This window comes from Podarcis cretensis, assembly GCF_951804945.1.
Source record: "Podarcis cretensis genome assembly, chromosome: 6".
NCBI lineage: Eukaryota > Metazoa > Chordata > Lepidosauria > Squamata > Lacertidae > Podarcis > Podarcis cretensis.
In genome coordinates, this window is record NC_137175.1 from 55,111,470 (window position 1) to 55,131,159 (window position 19,690).

Consider the following 19,690-nt stretch of genomic DNA (forward strand, 5'->3'; position numbering starts at 1 on the left):
ATAGGGGGCAACCTTGTTGTGTTCCTTTTTCAATTTTAAATTCTTCTGTCACCACATTGTTTACTATCAGTTTAGCTTTCTGCTCTGAATAAATTGCCTCTATTCCATTTTCAAACCCCCGTCCCACTCCCATCCCTTCCAAATTTTTCTTCATAAACCTCCAAGAAATGTTATCAAAGGCCTTCTCCGCATCAACAAAAATTAACACTGATTTTGTATTAATGTTGGTTTGCAAAAGTTCCAAAATATCAATAATATTCCTAGTATTATCAGACAAATGTCTTCCTGGGAGAAAGCCTGCCTGGTCCTTGTGAATTACTTCATTTAATACTTTTTTAAATCTACTTGCCAAAATATCTGCAAAAATTTTGTAATCCACATTTAGGAGTGAGATGGGACGGTAGTTCTTAAGTTGAGTCTTTTCAGTTTCCACTGATCAATGTGATGAAGGCTTCTTTCCACGATTCCGGTGCCTTCTTCCCCTCCAAAATCTGATTGCATACCTCCATTAATGGTTGTATCAAATAATCTTTCAATATCTTATAATACTTGGAGGTAAGCCCATCCGGACCTGGAGATTTGCCTAGTTGCATATTCTGGATGGCACCCTCTATTTCTTGTTGTGTTATTTTATGATTCAGGATTGTTCTCTTTTCCTGGGCAAGTTTTGATAAACCATTTGTTTTCAAAAATTGGTCTATCTCCTTCTCCTCTTGTGGCCCTTGAGTATAGAGCTTTTTGAAATATCTCTGGAAACACTTCCTAATTTCTTCGGGTTTCTGGATATCTTTCCCTTCAATCTCTAGATTGGTGATTGTATTCAATTTTTGTCTCTTTTTCAATTGCCATGCTAATAGTTTCCCACACTTGTTAGCTGATTCAAATGATCTTTGTTTCATTTGTTTAATTTTCCACTCAACTTCTTGATTTATCAATTTCGCGTACTGTGCTTGGTAAAATTTAATTTCTCTCAAGATCTCCTTCGATTTTGGCTTAGATCTCAACTTTTTCTCTCCATCTCTTATCTTCTCTAAAATCTTATCTTTTTTCCCATTCCAGATTCTTTTCTTTATCGTGTTCTGTTGTATCAGAAACCCTCTCATAACTGCTTTGCTTGCATCCCAGATTGTTCTCCTTTCCACCGTAGTATTCAAATTTATTTCAAAATAATCTTTCAAGGTTTTTGGGGCCTTCTTCACAATCTCCTGATCTCTTAATAGGGTGTCATTCATTTTCCATCTAAAGGAGCCGATTGGAGTAAGTCTTAATTCCATTTTCATAGCGTTATGGTCGGAGCAAGTTTTTGGGCAGATTTCCACTTTTCTAATCATAGGTGCCAGCCTTCTAGTTGTCCATATTTGGTCTATTCTTGTCCATGACAGATGAGCCTCAGAAAAGAAAGTTCCTTCTCTACCTAAGGGATTCTTAGTCCTCCAAATATCGATTAAGTCCATATTGTCAGTTAGTTCAAAAAAAGTTTTGGGTAGTCTGCCATCTTTTGTTAGACTTAGGTCTTGTGACTTATCCATATTTGTAGAGACCACTCCGTTCATATCTCCCATCATAATGATGTTGGTGTAGTCCAAATAGTCCAGGATTGTCTCATGCAGTTTCCTATAAAATTCTGATTTCCCCTCGTTCGGTGCATAAATTCCTAATAGCAAAAATTTTTCTCCTTGGGCCTGTATTTCAATAGCCAAAACTCTTCCTTGCTCATCTTTGAATAAAAATTTTGGTGACAGGCTCTCCTTTGCATAAATCACCACTCCTCTTTTCTTTACTTTATCCGATGAGATGAATTCTTGGCCTAATCTTTTATTAATCAAAACTTTTCTATGGAGCCTGGTCACATGTGTTTCCTGCAAGCAGATGATGTCCAATTGTTCTTTTTTCAATATATGAAAAATTCTTCTTCTTTTCTCTGGGGAATTTCCGCCATTTATATTCCAACTAAGAAGCTGCAGAGACATCCTGGGTCAATCTATTGGTCCTGTGGTGACGTCCCTTTCTTTTGGTCCTCTGGTCCCGAGGGTGTAGGTGCCAGTATAGGTGTAAGCGGTGGCGGTGGCCAGGCTCCTGTTGTCCCTTTCTGTAGATCCTCTTCGTGGTCGTTCAAGAACTTTTGTTGGTCTTCTGCTGTTCTAATTTTAACTTTCTTTCCTTTGAAATTAAAAGATAGTCCTTGAGGAAACTCCCACCTGTAAGGAATTGAGTTGCCTCTCAGTAATTTTGCAAGTTCTATATACGTCGCTCTAAGATCCAAAAGCTGTTTTGGTATGTCTCTGTAAATTTCAGCTCTGTTGCCGTGGATGTCAAGTGATTTTCCAAAATGAAGGCCTAATATTTTATCTCTCTCTTGCTTAGATCTTAAAATGATCAAACAGTCTCTGGGTTTATCCCTCCTCGTCACTCTTCCCAATCTGAAAGCAGTCACAATTTTAAAATCCTTATCCTCTTCAATACCCCAGAACTTTGAAAATTCTAATGTCAGATAACCAATCAGATCTTCTTGTTCAAGTTCTGGAATAGCTCTAAGTCTAAGATTGCTTTCCCGATTTCTCAGTTCAGTCATCGGCCAGTAGGCCTGCTGTTCACTAATCTGTTTATGCAACGGCTTCACCTCCACCTTTAATGCCTCAACTTTCAAGTTGGCTTCCTCTGCTTTTTGTTTGGCTTCCTCAGCCAGTTTGTGATTCTCTGCTGTTGCTTCTTGAAGATTCCCAATTGCTTGTGTGTGTTGAGCCACCTGGTCAGTCAATTTATTTATTGAGGATGTGGCTTGATCAATTTTAGTCGAATGTTCGTCCGCCTTTTTATTTAGAATTGCCAGTTGTTCTAGGATCTGATTTAAAACTTTTTCAGATCCTCCTGAAGCCATATCCCCTGTAGATGTCTGCTCAACAGCCCCTTTTTGTATTTCTAGAACAGCTGGGACAGATGATCTACATGGTTGGGAAGTCAAAGTTGTTTGTACCAATTGTTTTGCCTTTATTTTAGCCAGCCTTGTTTTCCCTGCGTCACTCATTCCAATCCTGTCTGTGTATCAAGGTCAGACTGTATGTGTTCCCATGAGAGAGACAGTTCCAAAGTATAAACACTAGTGCAGTGGGCGGTGGGGACCAGGTTGACAACCCCTACTCTAAATGCTCTACTTGGTTCCCTCTTCTAAAAACTGTCCATTTTAGAGCCAGTTACCTGTCAAATCTCCAGCCAGACTCCCTAAGATTTGCTTTTCCTGAGCTGCGTTTTCAAGCTATGCCCTCCGTCATCCTAGATGGATGATTTAACAGGATACCATACGAAGACACACTCTGTATATGTGGGCAACTGCAAGTGGAAGATTTACTGGACAGTCGTATCTTGGAAGTCGATCAGCTTAGTTCCTGAATGTTTTGGCTCCGAAACATCACAAACCCGGAAGTGACTGTTCCGGTTTGCAAACTATTTTTAGAAGTGGAACGTCCAGTGGGGCATCTGCAGCTTCTGATTGGCTACAGGAGCTTCCTGCAGCTAATCAGAAGCCACACTTTGGTTTTTGAACATTTTGGAAGTGGAACGGACTTCCAGAATGGATTCCATTCAACTTCCAAGGTACGACTGTATTGCCCACTATACATTGGACCCAGGAGGTGATTCCTCACCTTGCTGTCCATACAGGAAAGCTGTCTCTCCCCACCAGAGAAGGTCCTATGGTTTCTTAGCAATGTAAACACTTCAGTGATTCATAAAGTTACCCTTTTTGCTCTGGTGGCCAAAAAGATCAGAAAGAAGACTCTGGATGATATAGCAGTGAACTGTAAGGGAGATGCTGAGATCTAAATAGAAACTAATATTTGTGGCGCAACACCCCTTTTGCTTGAATTTATTTTTGATTCAGATTTGTCATGGCCAATGGCTAGTACAATAAAGTTATTTGGATTTGCAGTTCCTGAGGGGAGACTGGTTCAGGAGATGCCTCTGGCTTGATAGACCCTTTTCCAGAAGCCCAACTCAAGCAGGGGTTGGCGGACAATATTTATTCAAACTGGAAGCAGCTGCTATTGCTCAGTAGAAACACTGCACAAAATAAGGCAAACGTAAAACTGAAAGAATATTTTCTTCTCTATCAATTGCCCTTCTCTATACCACTCCTCCCTGAAGTCACTGTGATATCTTCTTTGAATATCACTGAATTCTGGGTGTACCAATACTCCCATTGATAAAGTACATTATTACCCTGCATGCAGTTAATTAAAACAACATTTCCCAATAACAGTGATCTGGTCCAGCTCTGAAGTGAGGAAAAGGGGAGGGTGAAACTAATTAGAGTGGGTGGGTGGAGGTTTAAGCAGTTCCCAGATTCCTGCAGCACCAGCTGCCACAAAGTTGTTCTGGTAATTTAATGCAGCTCACAAGACAAAGCCAGCAAAACAGCAAATCTTTTGAGGACTTATTCTAGCTACTGGAGCAAAGCAAGCAGCAGGCAGCTGGTTATGGAAATTGTAATCAATATCTTGTGGTCCTGGCTACCGGCTAGTCCCTCTCTGTTTTTCTATTGGACTGTGGTGTTGATCTTCACCTGCGTCGTTCTGAAAGCCATCCAGCTATTTCAGACAAGGCAGAAACTGATCAAGGGTTTCAGGAGTTTCCCAGGACCTCCCAGCCACTGGCTGTATGGCCATATCCACATGGTAAGGGAATCTCTGACTTTCCTGGTGAGATGTTGGGTCTCTCTTTGTAAAACTGTGTTTCTCAATAAGGAACTGAAAATTGACTGAATGTTGTGTTACCAGTCACCATCCAGTTGTGCCTAAACTGTAAGGCAATCATTATGAAACTAAAAAACTTTATTTGGTGTAGTGCATTAGTAAATGAAGTTAAAAGGATCATACAAAGATTGTGCAACATACTTGTGGCATTAGCTTATTAACTGCTGATATAGCTGTTTTCTTAAACCCACAAGTGAAGCTATTACCACACTATCAAAGCTACTGAGAAACTAGGGAAGTGTTGCACAACTAACCATAAACAGGGATAAATCTGGTTTTTGTTGTTGTTGGCATGCAAAGACTACACCAGGAACACAGAAAGATAGATGAAATCAGTGGATTTAAACTTTATGATGTGACAGAATAATTACTTTCTTGAGCATCAGTTCCAATACATATTGTGCGATGACAGAAATCCAGCCAAGTGTTTTCTCAGCTTCATGTCATACTCTGAAAGGATATTTTCTATCAAATGTGCTGCTTCATTAATGTTGTCATTCAGTCTGCTGGCACCTGCAAGGCAGCTGGCTTGGGGATGGTTGTGCGGGTTCAGGAGACTGGGCTTCACTCATTGGCTGCACATGGTTGGACAGTTGGAACTTTAGATTTGGCCAAGGAATCTACATTAGCTAGTCACTGGGACGTGACTCATGGCACCTTCTGAATGGAAGGCCACCAACAAGAAGCCACAACTGCCGCCCACTAGGAGCAGCGTACACGGCCATTGTGGGCCTAGTCATAGCACCCTCCCTACTGTGTGAAGGCAATAGCTATGCTGTAAAGGAACATACTTGACAAGACAACAATTTGGGAGGGGGGAAGGCCACAACTTTATTGATTTCAGGTGTAGGTGGTCTTTGGTTCACATCTATATCTATTTCATTTTCCTGTTGGAGTGCTGAAATTTTGAACAGGGCATTGCTGCGTATTGTGGCCTCCCCAATATGCTGATCTCTAGTTCCATATTCAACCTCTACTCCCCGACTCCCATATTTGGCATGCAACAGTTTGCATTTGTGATGGACCTGTTTCTCTTATCCAATTTTACCTAAAGCTGAAGAATGATTCACAGATTCAGGCATAAATATTATATTATAATTTTGTGTATAATGTTTCAATTTATTCCAAAAAGAAAAAATCCTTTTCTAAATGTACTCTTTGGTGGCTGTTTTTTCTTCTTAACATTTATAGTTCAAAGGCTTATTCATGCTCAACCAGTGTGTGTTCTTCTACACCTGAGAGCCTGAAATGAAATTGATAAGGGGAGGCCAATGCAGAATAGAAAAAAACAGGTTTAAAAAGACTGTGGTTTTAGGATTGAGCCAAGTGGGTGAATTATTCCTTTGTTACATATGCATCCCAGCTTAAAGTTATACACTATTACATTACTTGATTATCTGTTTTCATCCTGAACTAAACATTTAATTACAATCGGTAAATTGGCTACCGATACAGATGAAACCTGAGGAAGAATTCCTGAACGCAGCTGCATGGACAGAAAACTACCCGCACTGTTATCCACGTTGGTATGGAAATTTCTTGGCTTTCCTGTCCATTAACCACCCTGAATATGCAAAGGCCGTGTACAGCAGAGGCGGTAAGAAATTTGTATCTTATGTCCCTCTCACCGTGCAGTTACATGAATACAGTGGTACTTCAGGTTAAGTACTTAATTCATTCCGGAGGTCCGTTCTTAACCTGAAACTGTTCTTAACCTGAAGCACCACTTTAGCTAATGGGGCCTCCTGCTGCCGCTGTGCCGCCAGAGCAAGATTTCTGTTCTTATCCTGAAGCAAACTTCTTAACCTGAAGCATTATTTCTGGGTTAGCGGAGTCTGTAACCTGAAGCGTATGTAACCTGAAGCGTATGTAACCCGAGTTACCACTGTATGCTGAAGGCTGTCAAAATTATTCATGCAGTAAGCTGCACTGCTCTTTGTAAGACAAGAAATAAATGTAAGTGATTCATATTTCAAGGGCCTCATAAAGCAACCTTCCCCAACCTGGTGCCTTCAAGATGTTTTGAACTCCAACTCCCATCGGTCCCTCACTGCCAGGCAAAGAACTCCCAGCTCCCAGCTCTAGTTCTACCCAATGCTCAAATCAGATTGGTAGAGAAGGCACATTGCAGGGTACAAAGTTCAAGAGGTACATTAGAGAACTGGATATTTCATTTTGGAAATTGGGGGAAGCAGAACTATTGGCCCAACAAATGGCTGGAGTCCCCAAGGCTGGGCAGGGAAATGGTCACACCTTGGAGTAAGCTGGGCCTGCAAAGGTTGTTCGTCTTTATCCGCATGTGCAAAGGTGTGGGAGTGTGCCTTGGATCTGGCTGCTGAAAAGCAAGGAGAGGCAAGTTAGGGAGCTCTGGGTGCCCATAGGAATCCCCTAGATTGAGGCAACAGAGTACAATTCAGCAAATTAAACATTTAAATTTGTTTTCACCAATAGTTTTTTACCATCTCATGCTATGCTCATTTTATCTCATTTATTACACTATTCAGATCCTAAACCTCTTATAACACAGGACTTCCTAATTCCATGGATTGGTATGTATTTTCTCTCACTAATTTCATGTATTCCTGTGATATTCTTGTATCGAGCATATACATATATTCTCAGCTTTCAAAGTTCAAACTTCCTTTGGGAAGCTGCTGGTATTTGTTAAGCTGGTGCCTTCCCCACTGGTGCCTTCCAGGAGGCTTCAGTGCCAGCTTTATTCCTCTGGCCAACTGATTTCTGCCCATTTTACTCAGGAATCAGACTCTATAGTATGTTTCCCTACAATCTCAAAAGTCTGTCCTTATAGAGTCTGCAAAGATGGACTTCTCGGGTTGTAAGGAAATATACACACTGCATTCCATGCTTCAGAAATCTTTTAGTAGGTAAATAGATTTTTAACTTGACTTGTCCCAGCAATTAAGTGCCTACTTTAATGGGTCAAATATAGTGCTATAAACCCTGTCACCTGTGGTGGATAATTTACCATGTGACCCTGGCCCTGGTGTATGTGCCTATGAAAGACAACGTTATCTTGGGCTTCTGTTCCTCATTTTCCTTCCTTTCCCTGGCAGGAAGGGGGCTTCTCGTCCTGAATGGGCCAAAGTGGCAGCAGCACCGGAAACTGCTGACTCCTGGATTCCATTACAATATTCTGAAGCCTTATGTGACTCTTATGGCAGAATCAGTCAAGGAGATGCTGGTAAGAAACCCCATTGCTACTTTCAGGAGTTCAGCTCCAGTCTAAGAAGTTGCTCATCCACCTTCATGTTCTCAGTCCTGCTTTGAGCAGACTCAGAGGGCCTTTAATTTCTCTTTTTCTTTGACTTGAAAACCTCCTTTGATATACCACAAAGATTTTTTGGAAAAGTTTGAGTCAGAAGCCCCCATCGAAGTGTGAAACTAGTTGAGCAGCCCTTTGGGTCTCAGGCAATGAGTTTGCAGCAGTATTGAATTCTAAAATTCCTTCATAACCTGTGACACTTGATATTGTCTTAATTAGTTCATCCACATTTTCAGGACAGATGCTGACTACCATTAGCTTTCTCTGTGGAATATTTAAATGCATCACTTTGAAGGGTTGTGCAGTGTTGTATTAGCTAGAATTGTATGTCAAAATCGTGTTTACTTCCTCTTCCGTAACACAAAGTTCTTTTGAAAAGTTTGAGTCTGGAGTACCTGTGAAAGTATGAGGCTAGTTGAGCAGTCCTTTATGTTGCAGCCAATGACTTTTGCAGGAGCAAATACATTTTTCCCCAATGTCTAGTTATGACACACGAACTCTCTCTCCCTCTCTCTTTCTGTTTGATGCTTCCTCATTCTTCTCCACATCTCCCCTGAATCAAAGGGGTTTATGTGTGTCCTTACCAGCCAGTAGAGCAGGGGTCAGCAACCTTTTTCAGCTGTGAGCTGGTCCATTGTCCCTCAGACCATGTGGTGGGCCGGACTATTTTTTTTGGAGGTGGGTGAACGAATTCCTATGCCCCACAAAGAACCCAGAGATGCATTTTAAATAAAAGCACACATTCTACTCATGTAAAAACACACTGATTTCTGGACCGTCCCTGGGCCGGATTTAGAAGGTGATTGGGCTGCATCTGGCCCCCGGGCCTTAGGTTGCCTACCCCTGCAATGGAAGAAGCTGCTTAGCAGACGGTGGTGACTGATGCCCATTGGGACTAGGAGGATAGAAGGCAAAGAGGCTATCAGTAAGTGAAGCCAGAGCTAATGACAGGCAGAGCCAACCAGTCCTACTTTAATCCCTATTCCCTGCTGAGTTCTACAAATGCAACATCGTATCTAATAATGAATCATCTAATCATTCAGGAGACTTCTCTATTCTCATTTCTTTCCCTTTCCTAAAATATTAGGATGTATGGGGAAAGCTGGTACTCAGCAACCCCACAGCATCAGTGGAGATGTTCGAATATGTCAGTCTGATGACTCTTGATACTATTATGAAATGTGCCTTCAGCTACCAGAAAAATGCTGAAACGGACAGGTCAGTATAAAATCCCTATTTCAGAGAAGGTGGGAGTCCCAGACAGATATAGACCTTCTTTTCTGTGTCATGCGCTAGGAGTGTCATGAGAAGCAAGCCCAAGATTGCAGTCACCTCTGCGATCTGCATATGGTTAAGGAAGCCATTCAGGATGATGGACATCACTACATCTTTGGGGAGTAAATTCTTTAGTTTAACTGTGCGAAGAAATACTTTCGTTTGTCTGTGATGAATCTTCCAACTGTCAGCTTCAATGGATGACCCTGGGTTCCTTCCTCTAACCCCTGGACCAATTTGTTTGTTCTTATTGTGAGATAACCAGCCTCATATAACCAGCATGCTTAAGTCTAATTAATGCACAAAGGGGTTAAGGCCATAGAGTAAGCTGTCCTGCCAGGCTTAGCTCACCATGGAAGGTACCAGGTAATCAGAAACTAATCGGCAGCCAGTGCAGTCAGGCCAGAATTTGTGCAATATGCTCAAAACATGTTACCCTGGTGAGCTTCAAGGCCGCCAAACAGATGTCAAAGAGATAAACAACTACTGGACATTCAGAAGACATCTTAAGGCAGCCCTGCTCAGGGAAGTTTTTAATATGTAACGCTGTACTGTTTTTAACACTTGATTGGGAGCCGCCCAGAGTGGCTGGGGAAACTCAGCCAGATGGTCGGGGTATAAATAATAAATTATTATTATTATTATTTATTATTATTTTTTATTATTATTATTATTATTATTATTATTATTATTATTATTCACCAGCTGAAGTTTCTGAAACTGTCTTCAGAGGTAGTCCTATACATAAGGTGTTGCAATAATTGAACATAGAGGTAGCCAGAGTATAGAAAATGGAAATAAGGCTATCACTGTCCAGATTGGAGTGCAGCTGGGCCGCCAGCCAAAGCTGATTGAGGACACTACAAGCCACCAAGGCTGCCAGAAATACCCCCAAACTACGTACCCACTCCATCACAATCCATCTAGTCTAGGGAACCACGCACCAACAGTACCTCAGACTTATCTGGATTGATCATCAGCTTGTTGGCTCTTACACAGTCATCTGATCTTTGTTTTTTGTTTTTTGTGTTTATATTGGTTTCCGTTTCTCACTGTCCACAGAGAAAATTCCTATATTCAAACTGTTTTTGATCTCGGGTTCCTGGCTTATCAGAGACTGAAAACACCATTGCATCACAATGATTTCATTTACGGTACTGGTTGAGCTCCAAAGGGCGTCAGTTTTACAAAGCTTGCAAAATAGCCCACCATCACACAGGTATGTATTTTTTACTTCCTGGCAACAACTTTTTCTTCCTGCTCCCCCTCCTCCTCTCCTTCTTCTGAGCTAATATATAATTTTATTTCCTAATAAAAAAATTCAAAATAAAAAAAGATATTGTTTCAGTACCATTTGGAAAATTAAAAATTGTAAGTGTATGATGCACTTGAAAAACAATACAATTTTTAAAAAAAATTAATTTAACAATGGTCTTATTATAATAGAGAGACTAGAAATGAAAAAGGTTGAAGCAAAATTAAGAAAACACATAACTGCCTCCTCCTTTCCAACTCAACTTCTCTAGTTATGTGCTCAATCATTTATATAAGGAGAAAGGACTTTCTATTTATAAGAAGTAAAATTTTATAATTGAAATTGTCAGGGAACTGCCATCAGTGCCAGAGGGAGAGAGCAAAATCCAGAGGGATTCCAGAGAGCGTCCAGGAATCGGGAGAAGCAGCCCATCTTCTGGGGAAGAGAATCAGCGTAGCACCAGTGGAGAAGGGGGGGCAGATGGGGGAAGCGGCGAGGCGGTCCCATGACTCCTTGCCTGGGACCAGCGGGGAGAGTAGGGGTCCTCCGTTGCTTACGCCCTCCTTGCACAGAAGGCTTTCGCGCAGAGAGAGTAGGAGGAGACTAGGTGTCAAAGAGCTTCTTTGCTGGAAGAAGTTTAAGAAACGCCCACTGACAGATTCTGCCAGCGATTGAGACAGCCACGGGTGAGTGGCGTCCGGACAGATAAAGTTTACTTAGGCAACCCAGCCCGGTGTTGGCACCCAGCCGGGGAGCTAAGCACTGGCTTATGCACGAGCAACCCCTAGAACCATCACAGAAATCTTCCAGCACCTTGGCATTATATTTACCTCCCTATCAATTCCTCTCATACTTCCTAATAACATGAATTCTCTTTCTAGAACCCTAAAATCTAATCATTTGTCTAATATAATGAATATATCTTTCTTATACTTCTCAGAATTTTCATGAATGCAGCCAATTCAAAAATTTCTATCTGTCCCCAGAGAAATATTTCATTGTCCTTTTCCCACATCATTCCTTTTTAGCTTTCTCCTATGTGAAGCTTTAATCCCAACATGATAACTCTCTCTAAGAACATAGGAATAGCCTGCTGGATCAGGCCAATAGCCCATTCTAGTGCAGCATCCTTTCTCACAGTGGTCAACTAGATGCCGGTGGGAAACTAGGAAGCAGAACATAAATACAAAAAGAACTTCCCCCTCCTGTGGTTCCCAGAAACCAGCATTTGGAAGCCTTAATGCTCCCAACTGTGGACTGAGATTTGGACTGAAAACTGTTTAGCTCTTTAAGCTACTGATCATTCTAAGCTTCCTTTTCAGAGCTCAGCTAATAAAAGTATTTGTTACCCTAAGCATAACACAATCAAAATATATTTGCTTGCTTCTTATGTATAGCTTTATTCATTCCATACTGTATGTTTTCAATGCAGAGAAGGTAATAAGAAAGAGCTTGAAAAGATTCTGAAGAAGAGGCATTTGGACTTCCTGGATATTCTTCTTTGCGCAAAGGTGAACCTTGTAGAAATAATGCACCTATGCCTGCCATGCTATATTGCTAAGGGCTTTTCCAGCCATCGCTAACCTTCTTTGAAAGGTTTGATGTGAGCTGGGAGAGGGAGGAGGGTCTTGGAGAACTTTAAATATTGGATCTCACCAATCCTATAAAACACTATGTTCCCTGTGTGGTTAGGATGAAAATGGAAATTCATTGTCAGATGAAGACATACGTGCAGAAGTGGACACATTCATGTTCGAGGGTCATAGAATCATAGAATCATAGAATCATAGAGTTGGAAGAGACCACAAGGGCCATCGAGTCCAACCCCCTGCCAAGCAGGAAACACCATCAGAGCACTCCTGACATATGGTTGTCAAGCCTCTGCTTAAAGACCTCCAAAGAAAGAGACTCCACCACACACCTTGGCAGCAAATTCCACTGTCGAACAGCTCTTACTGTCAGGAAGTTCTTCCTAATGTTTAGGTGGAATCTTTTTTCTTGTAGTTTGGAACCATTGCTCCGTGTCCGCTTCTCTGGAGCAGCAGAAAACAACCTTTCTCCCTCCTCTATGTGACATCCTTTTATATATTTGAACATGGCTATCATATCACCCCTTAACCTCCTCTTCTCCAGGCTAAACATGCCCAGCTCCCTTAGCCGTTCTTCATAAGGCATCGTTTCCAGGCCTTTGACCATTTTGGTTGCCCTCCTCTGGACACGTTCCAGTTTGTCAGTGGCCTTCTTGAACTGTGGTGCCCAGAACTGGACACAGTACTCCAGGTGAGGTCTGACCAGAGCAGAATACAGTGGCACTATTACTTCCCTTGATCTAGATGCAATACTCCTATTGATGCAGCCCAGAATTGCATTGGCTTTTTTAGCTGCCGCATCACACTGTTGGCTCATGTCAAGTTTGTGGTCAACCAAGACTCCTAGATCCTTTTCACATGTACTGCTCTCAAGCCAGGTGTCACCCATCTTGTATTTGTGCCTCTCATTTTTTTTGCCCAAGTGCAATACTTTACATTTCTCCCTATTAAAATTCATCTTGTTTGTTTTGGCCCAGTTCTCTAATCTGTCAAGGTCGTTTTGAAGTGTGATCCTGTCCTCTGGGGTGTTAGCCACCCCTCCCAGTTTGGTGTCATCTGCAAATTTGATCAGGATGCCCTTGAGTCCATCATCCAAGTCGTTGATAAAGATGTTGAATAAGACCGGGCCCAAGACAGAACCCTGTGGCACCCCACTAGTCACTCTTCTCCAGGATGAAGAGGAACCATTGATGAGCACCCTTTGGGTTCGGTCAGTCAGCCAGTTACAAATCCACTGAGTGGTAGCATAGTCAAGACCGCATTTTACCAGCTTCTTTACAAGAATATCATGGGGCACCTTGTCAAATGCCTTGCTGAAATCAAGGTAGGCTACATCCACTGCGTTCCCTTCATCTACCAGGGTTGTAATTCTGTCAAAAAACGAGATCAGGTTAGTCTGACATGACTTATTTTTCAGAAATCCATGCTGACTATTGGTGATCACAGTATTCCTTTCTAGGTGCTCACAAACTGTTTGCTTAATGATCTGCTCCAGAATCTTCCCTGGTATTGATGTCAGACTGACTGGGCGGTAATTATTTGGGTCCTCTCTTTTCCCCTTTTTGAAAATAGGGACAACATTTGCCCTCCTCCAGTCTGCCGGGAGTTCGCCTGTTCTCCAGGAATTCTCAAAGATGACTGCCAGTGGTTCTGAGATCATATCTGCCAGTTCTTTTAATACTCTTGGATGCAGTTCATCTGGCCCTGGAGACTCGAATACATCTAAACTAGCCAAGTATTCTTGTACTATCTCCTTAGTTATTCTGGGCTGTGTTTCCTCAGCTGAATCATTTGCTCCAAATTCTTCAGGTCGGGCATTGTTTTCTTTATCGGAGAAGACTGAGGCAAAGAAGGCATTGAGGAGTTCAGCCCTTTCTGTGTCCCCTGTTTGCATTTCACCATCTTCTCCTCTGAGTGACCCCACTGTTTCTTTGTTCTTCCTTTTGCTACGAACATACCCATAAAAGCCTTTTTTGTTGCTTTTAACCTCTCTAGCAAGCCTGAGTTCATTCTGTGCTTTAGCTTTTCTGACTTTGTGTCTACACATGCTGGCTATTTGTTTGAATTCCTCTTTGGTGGTTTCCCCCCTTTTCCATTTTTTGTACACATCCTTTTTTAATCTTAACTCAGTTAAAAGTTCTTTAGATAGCCACCCTGGCTTCTTTAGGCACCTTCCATGTTTCCGTCTCATTGGTATTGCCTGAAGTTGTGCTTTTACTATCTCCCTCTTAACAAACTCCCAGCCATCATGAACTCCCTTTCCTTTTAGTATTACTGTCCATGGGATCTCACCCAGCACTTCCCTAAGTTTTATGAAGTCGGCTTTCTTAAAGTCAAGAAATTGAGTCCTAGTATGCTTGGCTGCTCCTTTCCGCTGTATAGTAAACTTCAGAAGAGCATGATCACTCGCGCCTAATGATCCTTCCACTTCTACCCCACTAACCAGGTCATCAACATTGGTTAGGACCAGATCTAAAATGGCTGTTCCTCTTGTTGCTTCTCCCACTTTCTGGACAATGAAGTTGTCTGCAAGGCCAGTGAGGAATCTGTTTGACCTTATGCTCTTGGCTGAGTTTGACATCCAGCAAATATCCGGGTAATTGAAGTCCCCCATTACTACTATCTCCCTTCCTTTTGCATGCTTGGCCATCTGTTCCAGGAAGGCATCATCTATGTTCTCCGTTTGGCTTGGGGATCTATAGTAAACTCCCACAATGAGGTCCCTGTTATTCATCTCTCCCTTAATTTTGACCCAAATGCTCTCACATTGGCTTTGAGGTTCTAAATCTTGGATCTCTTCACAGGTATACACATCCCTGACATATAACGCCACTCCTCCTCCTTTCTTGTCTGGTCTGTTTCTCTGAAAATAGATTGTAACCCTCCATTATTACATTCCAGTCGTGGGACTTATCCCACCAGGTTTCAGTGATGCCTATTATGTCATATTTAGTTTGCTGTACCAAGAGCTCAAGCTCATCTTGTTTATTACCCATGCTTTGCGCATTAGTGTACAGACATTGAAGTCCATTAATCATTCCCCCGTGTCTCTTATTTAAGGATTTTTTCCTCCCACCACTAGGTCTGCGTGCTGTTTGCTCCATTTGGTCTATGACATTTGGATGATCATGTTCATCAATTGATAGACTCCTACCTTCAGGAGCACTGTCTTCCTCCCCCACATTAGTCAGTTTAAAGCCCTCCTGATGAGGTTTCTGAGATTTTTGGCAAAAACATTCCTCCCAACCGTTGTGAGGTACAGCCCATCGCTTGCCAGAAGTCCATCTTCAAGAAACTGCAGTCCGTGATCTAAGAATCCAAACCGTTCCTGTTTACACCATTTGCGAAGCCAGCTGTTCACTTCCACTATTTTTCTCTCTCTCCCTGGGCCACGTCGTTCAACTGGGAGGACAGATGATACCACAGCTAGTGGAATCTCTTGGCTCTTTTATTGTATGGCTCAGAACCCTGAACATCAGCAAAGATGCAGAGAGGAGATCATGGAGCTTGTTGGGCAACAGGAAGATATTCAATGGTCAGACTAAATTATTGTTCAACCTTAAATGTTTATTTCCTGCTTTATGGGTTTCTCAGAAATTAAGAGAAGATGAAGGGACAGCAACACTGCAGAGTGTTTTAGGGTCAGAGTACTCTGACTACAAGTCTCAGGTTCCTTAGGTTCCAGGGAAACTGGCCTAATCCTATGCTCTTGAACCCTATTTGCTACATCTTAATAAATGGTTAAAAAGGTAAAAGGTAAAGGTAAAGGACCCCTGACAGCTAAGTCCGGTCACAGATGACTCTGGGGTTGTGGCGCTCATCTCGCTTTACAGGCCGAGGGAGCCAACATTTGTCTGCAGACAGTTTTTCCAGGTCATGTGGCCAGCATGACTAAGTTGATTCTGGCACAACGGAACTCCGAAGCCAGAGTAGCGGACGGAAACGCCATTTACCTTCCCACCAGAGTGGTATCTATTTATCTACTTGCACTTTTGGGCGTGCTTTCAAACTGCTAGCAGGAGCTGGGACTGAGGAATGGGAGCTCACCCCATCGTGGGGATTCGAACCGCCGATTTTCTGATCGGCAAGCCCAAGGCAACCACAGCACCACCCGTGTCCCTTAATAAACGGTTATGAGACTTAAATCTGGCAATTTTGGGCTGTGTCTTTAAGGGACGACTTGGGAAAGATGACGTACAGCACCATGTGCATTAAGGAGAGCCTTCGGTTATACCCTCCAGTACCTCTTATAGCACGAGAAGTGAATTCTCCTGTGACTTTTGCTGATGGACGAACCTTACCAAAAGGTAGGCTTCCCCTCTCTTTCTTCTGCAGATTTCCTTGGAACTCATCCCTTCCTCTTCCATCTTCATTCTTACACTGTTCTCATTATTCAGTTCCACTGTCACTTCAACTTCCATCAAGAGTGGCTAACCTTTTGTGGTCCACATTCACCCTGCCAACTGTGATGCGGCCACCCCACACTCTTGCAGTGTGGTGTAGTGGTTAAGAGCAGTGGACTCATAATTTGGTGAACTGGGTTCGATTCCCCGCTCCTCTACATGCAGCTGCTGGGTGACCTTGGGCTAGTCACTTCTTTGAAGTCTCTCAGCCTCACTCACCTCACAGAGTGTTTGTTGTGGGGGAGGAAGGGAAAGGAGAATGTTAGCTGCTTTGAGACTCCTTAGGGTAGTGATAAAGCGGGATATCAAATCGAAACTCTTCTTGCATGCACACACTCACATTCATGAACACAGGGAATATGTGGAGGACACACACAGGTGTGCATGCCGACACAGAGGTACACAGCCCCTGTGTTCAGATGGACACTTTCTGGAGCTGCTAGGCCTTAGATGGGCCATCTCTTGAGCCCCACCTACACCCAAATAAATTCCTTGGGCAAACAAACAAATATTACATGACCAGGAAAGCACAGTCGTATGCTTTCCAGCTGCCTTCCTGTACTCTGTGCAGGATCATCCTGGTTATCAGTGCAACAACTCTGAAAATCTGCCTCTCTTTGCAGCAAGTTATTGAGAATGAATGTTTTGGTAAATGCCACTGGATGGCAATTAATTCTCATTACATAATATCACTGGTGACAAAATAATACTAGATTATGTCTCTCTCTTTTTTTCACAGGCTTTCTAACTATATTGGATATTTATGGTCTTCACAGAAATCCTGAGATTTGGGACAATCCTGAGGTAATAATAAAAGAAGAAAAGACTAAGCAAGACCTTTCTGGTGAGACTGAGAGAAGTTGACATGTTTTGAGAAAAAGATGGTGGAATAAGTGCCATAGACACATACAATTTCTTTAAGAAAAGAGGTCAATTGTTTGTCACGCTAACACTGTGTGACTAGATGTGTGGATTTATCCCAGTGTTTTGTTTTACCAGTTTCTTGCTTGTTTTACCTTACTAAATGCATCCGGATGTATTCCAGTTTGGAGGTGAGAAAGGCACATTTAGTCCATTGGCCCATATCAATGGCTTAATGCCAAACTATCTACCCCCTGATATGATATTAAGTGTTGTGCAGAAACATATAAACACAAGTGATACCTGTGTTTCCCTATGTGGATACTACCAGCTCTAGAGTGTGTGCATGAGAGAGAGATGCTGGTGAAAGTGTGTGTGTCTCTGTGTGTGTTTCTGTGCATGTGTGTGCATGTAGAGCCAAATTCCTCCCTATGCCATGACTCTGATCCAAATCCCTTTCTTGCCAGCAGCTGTTAGCAAAAAGAAAAATGTCTGGATATATCTTCGCACAACTTTGATGTGAAGCTTAGTGTGTCCCTCTACAGAATTGGAGAAGAACAGTATGAGGAAGAACCTGTACTAATTAAGCAGAGGGACAGGCCACATATTATGTGCTTATGATTCTTAAAATGTTGCTTAAGCACTTGCAAAATTGCAAAAATCTGTTGCGAAAAGAAAAACATTGCAAAATATATTGGCAAAGCTGCTGTGGAATCCTAATCCAGAAAACATTCCTAATCCACCTCAGGAGCTATGCAAGTATTCTGCCCAAAATCCACCCACCCACCAGTCCCTAAAGTGCTGCTTACAAAAACTGTGTAGGCTTCCCTCTCCATTCAAAGAGCAACTTCAGGAGCAACATCAGCACCACAGCAGGGGGGAAAGGTTAGCATTTCCTTCCCAACCCCTGCAGGCCTGTTGCTGGTCAGACACCCCAATGGCTGTGTACAGTTTTAAAAACATGCACACTGATGCAATTAACATCATGTCTAATTTGGCCCAGGCATTTATAGATATGAAGGAAATTTCCTTCAGATTACACTGGGGAAAACATATTGCTAAGAGTGCAATCCTATAATCCTATACAGATCTAAGCCCCATGGAGCTCAATGGGCATTATGGCCTGGTAAGTGGGTATAGAACAGTATACTTTTTTGTGAATGCCCCTTTTTCCTTTAGCTCTTTTGCCACTATATCAGTTGCCATTCTAATCCAAAATTCCATGACTTATTTTCTGTTGTAGGAATTTAATCCTCTAAGATTCTCCACAGAGAATTCAAAGCATCGCCACCCATATGCTTTCTTGCCTTTTTCTGCAGGGCCAAGGTAAATATTTTCTCACCTATACTTTGCACTGTTCCCTCCATAACAGGAGACTTTGACATTAATATTCCATGAAAGACACAACTGTGTTCAAAGATTATAAAATTGTGGATGAGTCCACAGCAAGGCAGAATTAGCTGCCAGCATAAAACAATATATACTCAAAAGCCTAAAAGGGTAGGGCATACAAAGGAGAACAAAGATGGTGCCAGATATTCATTTCTGGGAAGGGAAATCTAAAAGTGAAGGAGCAACAACCGAAAAGGCCCTGATTGGACCATCTGCAGAATGCTCTTCTGTTCATAATGTAATGTTGTCCTTTATTCTACTCAGGAACTGCATTGGACAGCAGTTTGCCATGAATGAGATGAAGATTGCTCTTGCATTGACACTCCTGCGCTTTGAGCTTTTGCCTGATCCTGCCAACCTCCCGATTCCCATGCCGCAAATTGTCCCCCGATCCATAAATGGGATATATCTGAAGCTGAAGGCTCTCCGCTGATGGCTGCTGTTACCAGAGTAGTAATGCTTGCTTCTGGACTCTCAATTCCTGCCAATAAATATTTTTCTAAGAAGGTTTACAGGTAAATTACATATTTTAAAAACACAACAGATAGTCGTGACATATTAAGAAGTGTTCAGGACCCTTCCCACAAAACAGCTGATGTGGGATCAGCCTATATATGACCCTGTTAATTGTTAGAATTCCTGCTCCATGATTGCAGTCATGGGATTGTTGTCTATCACATAACGGTGTATGTTTTGACTCCACAGTGTGGGAAGTGACGGAGACAGGATGTTTGTGTTACGATTGTCCATTGTTTTTTCTCTTTGCTATCTGATGAGAAAGAGGAAGGAGCTAAGTCATAATGCTCCATATGTGTTTATATGTAAATAAATGTAGATTAGCCAAATGCTGAGCTACTGAGTTCTGTTACGTGGACTGCGCAAAC

General features: G+C 42.2%; 1 pseudogene across 1 annotated transcript; it reads left to right on the forward strand.

Annotated features, from left to right (window-relative positions):
- Positions 1 to 4,338: 4,338 nt before the first annotated feature.
- On the forward strand, positions 4,339 to 19,651 carry LOC307218324 (cytochrome P450 4B1-like; annotated as a pseudogene). Its single transcript, XR_013844026.1, has 13 exons — positions 4,339 to 4,670; positions 6,204 to 6,345; positions 7,253 to 7,297; positions 7,823 to 7,950; positions 9,119 to 9,249; positions 10,369 to 10,529; positions 11,994 to 12,072; positions 12,254 to 12,323; positions 15,565 to 15,685; positions 16,324 to 16,457; positions 17,293 to 17,357; positions 18,658 to 18,740; positions 19,071 to 19,651. The product of XR_013844026.1 is annotated as a cytochrome P450 4B1-like (transcript).
- The last annotated feature ends 39 nt before the right edge of the window (positions 19,652 to 19,690 follow it).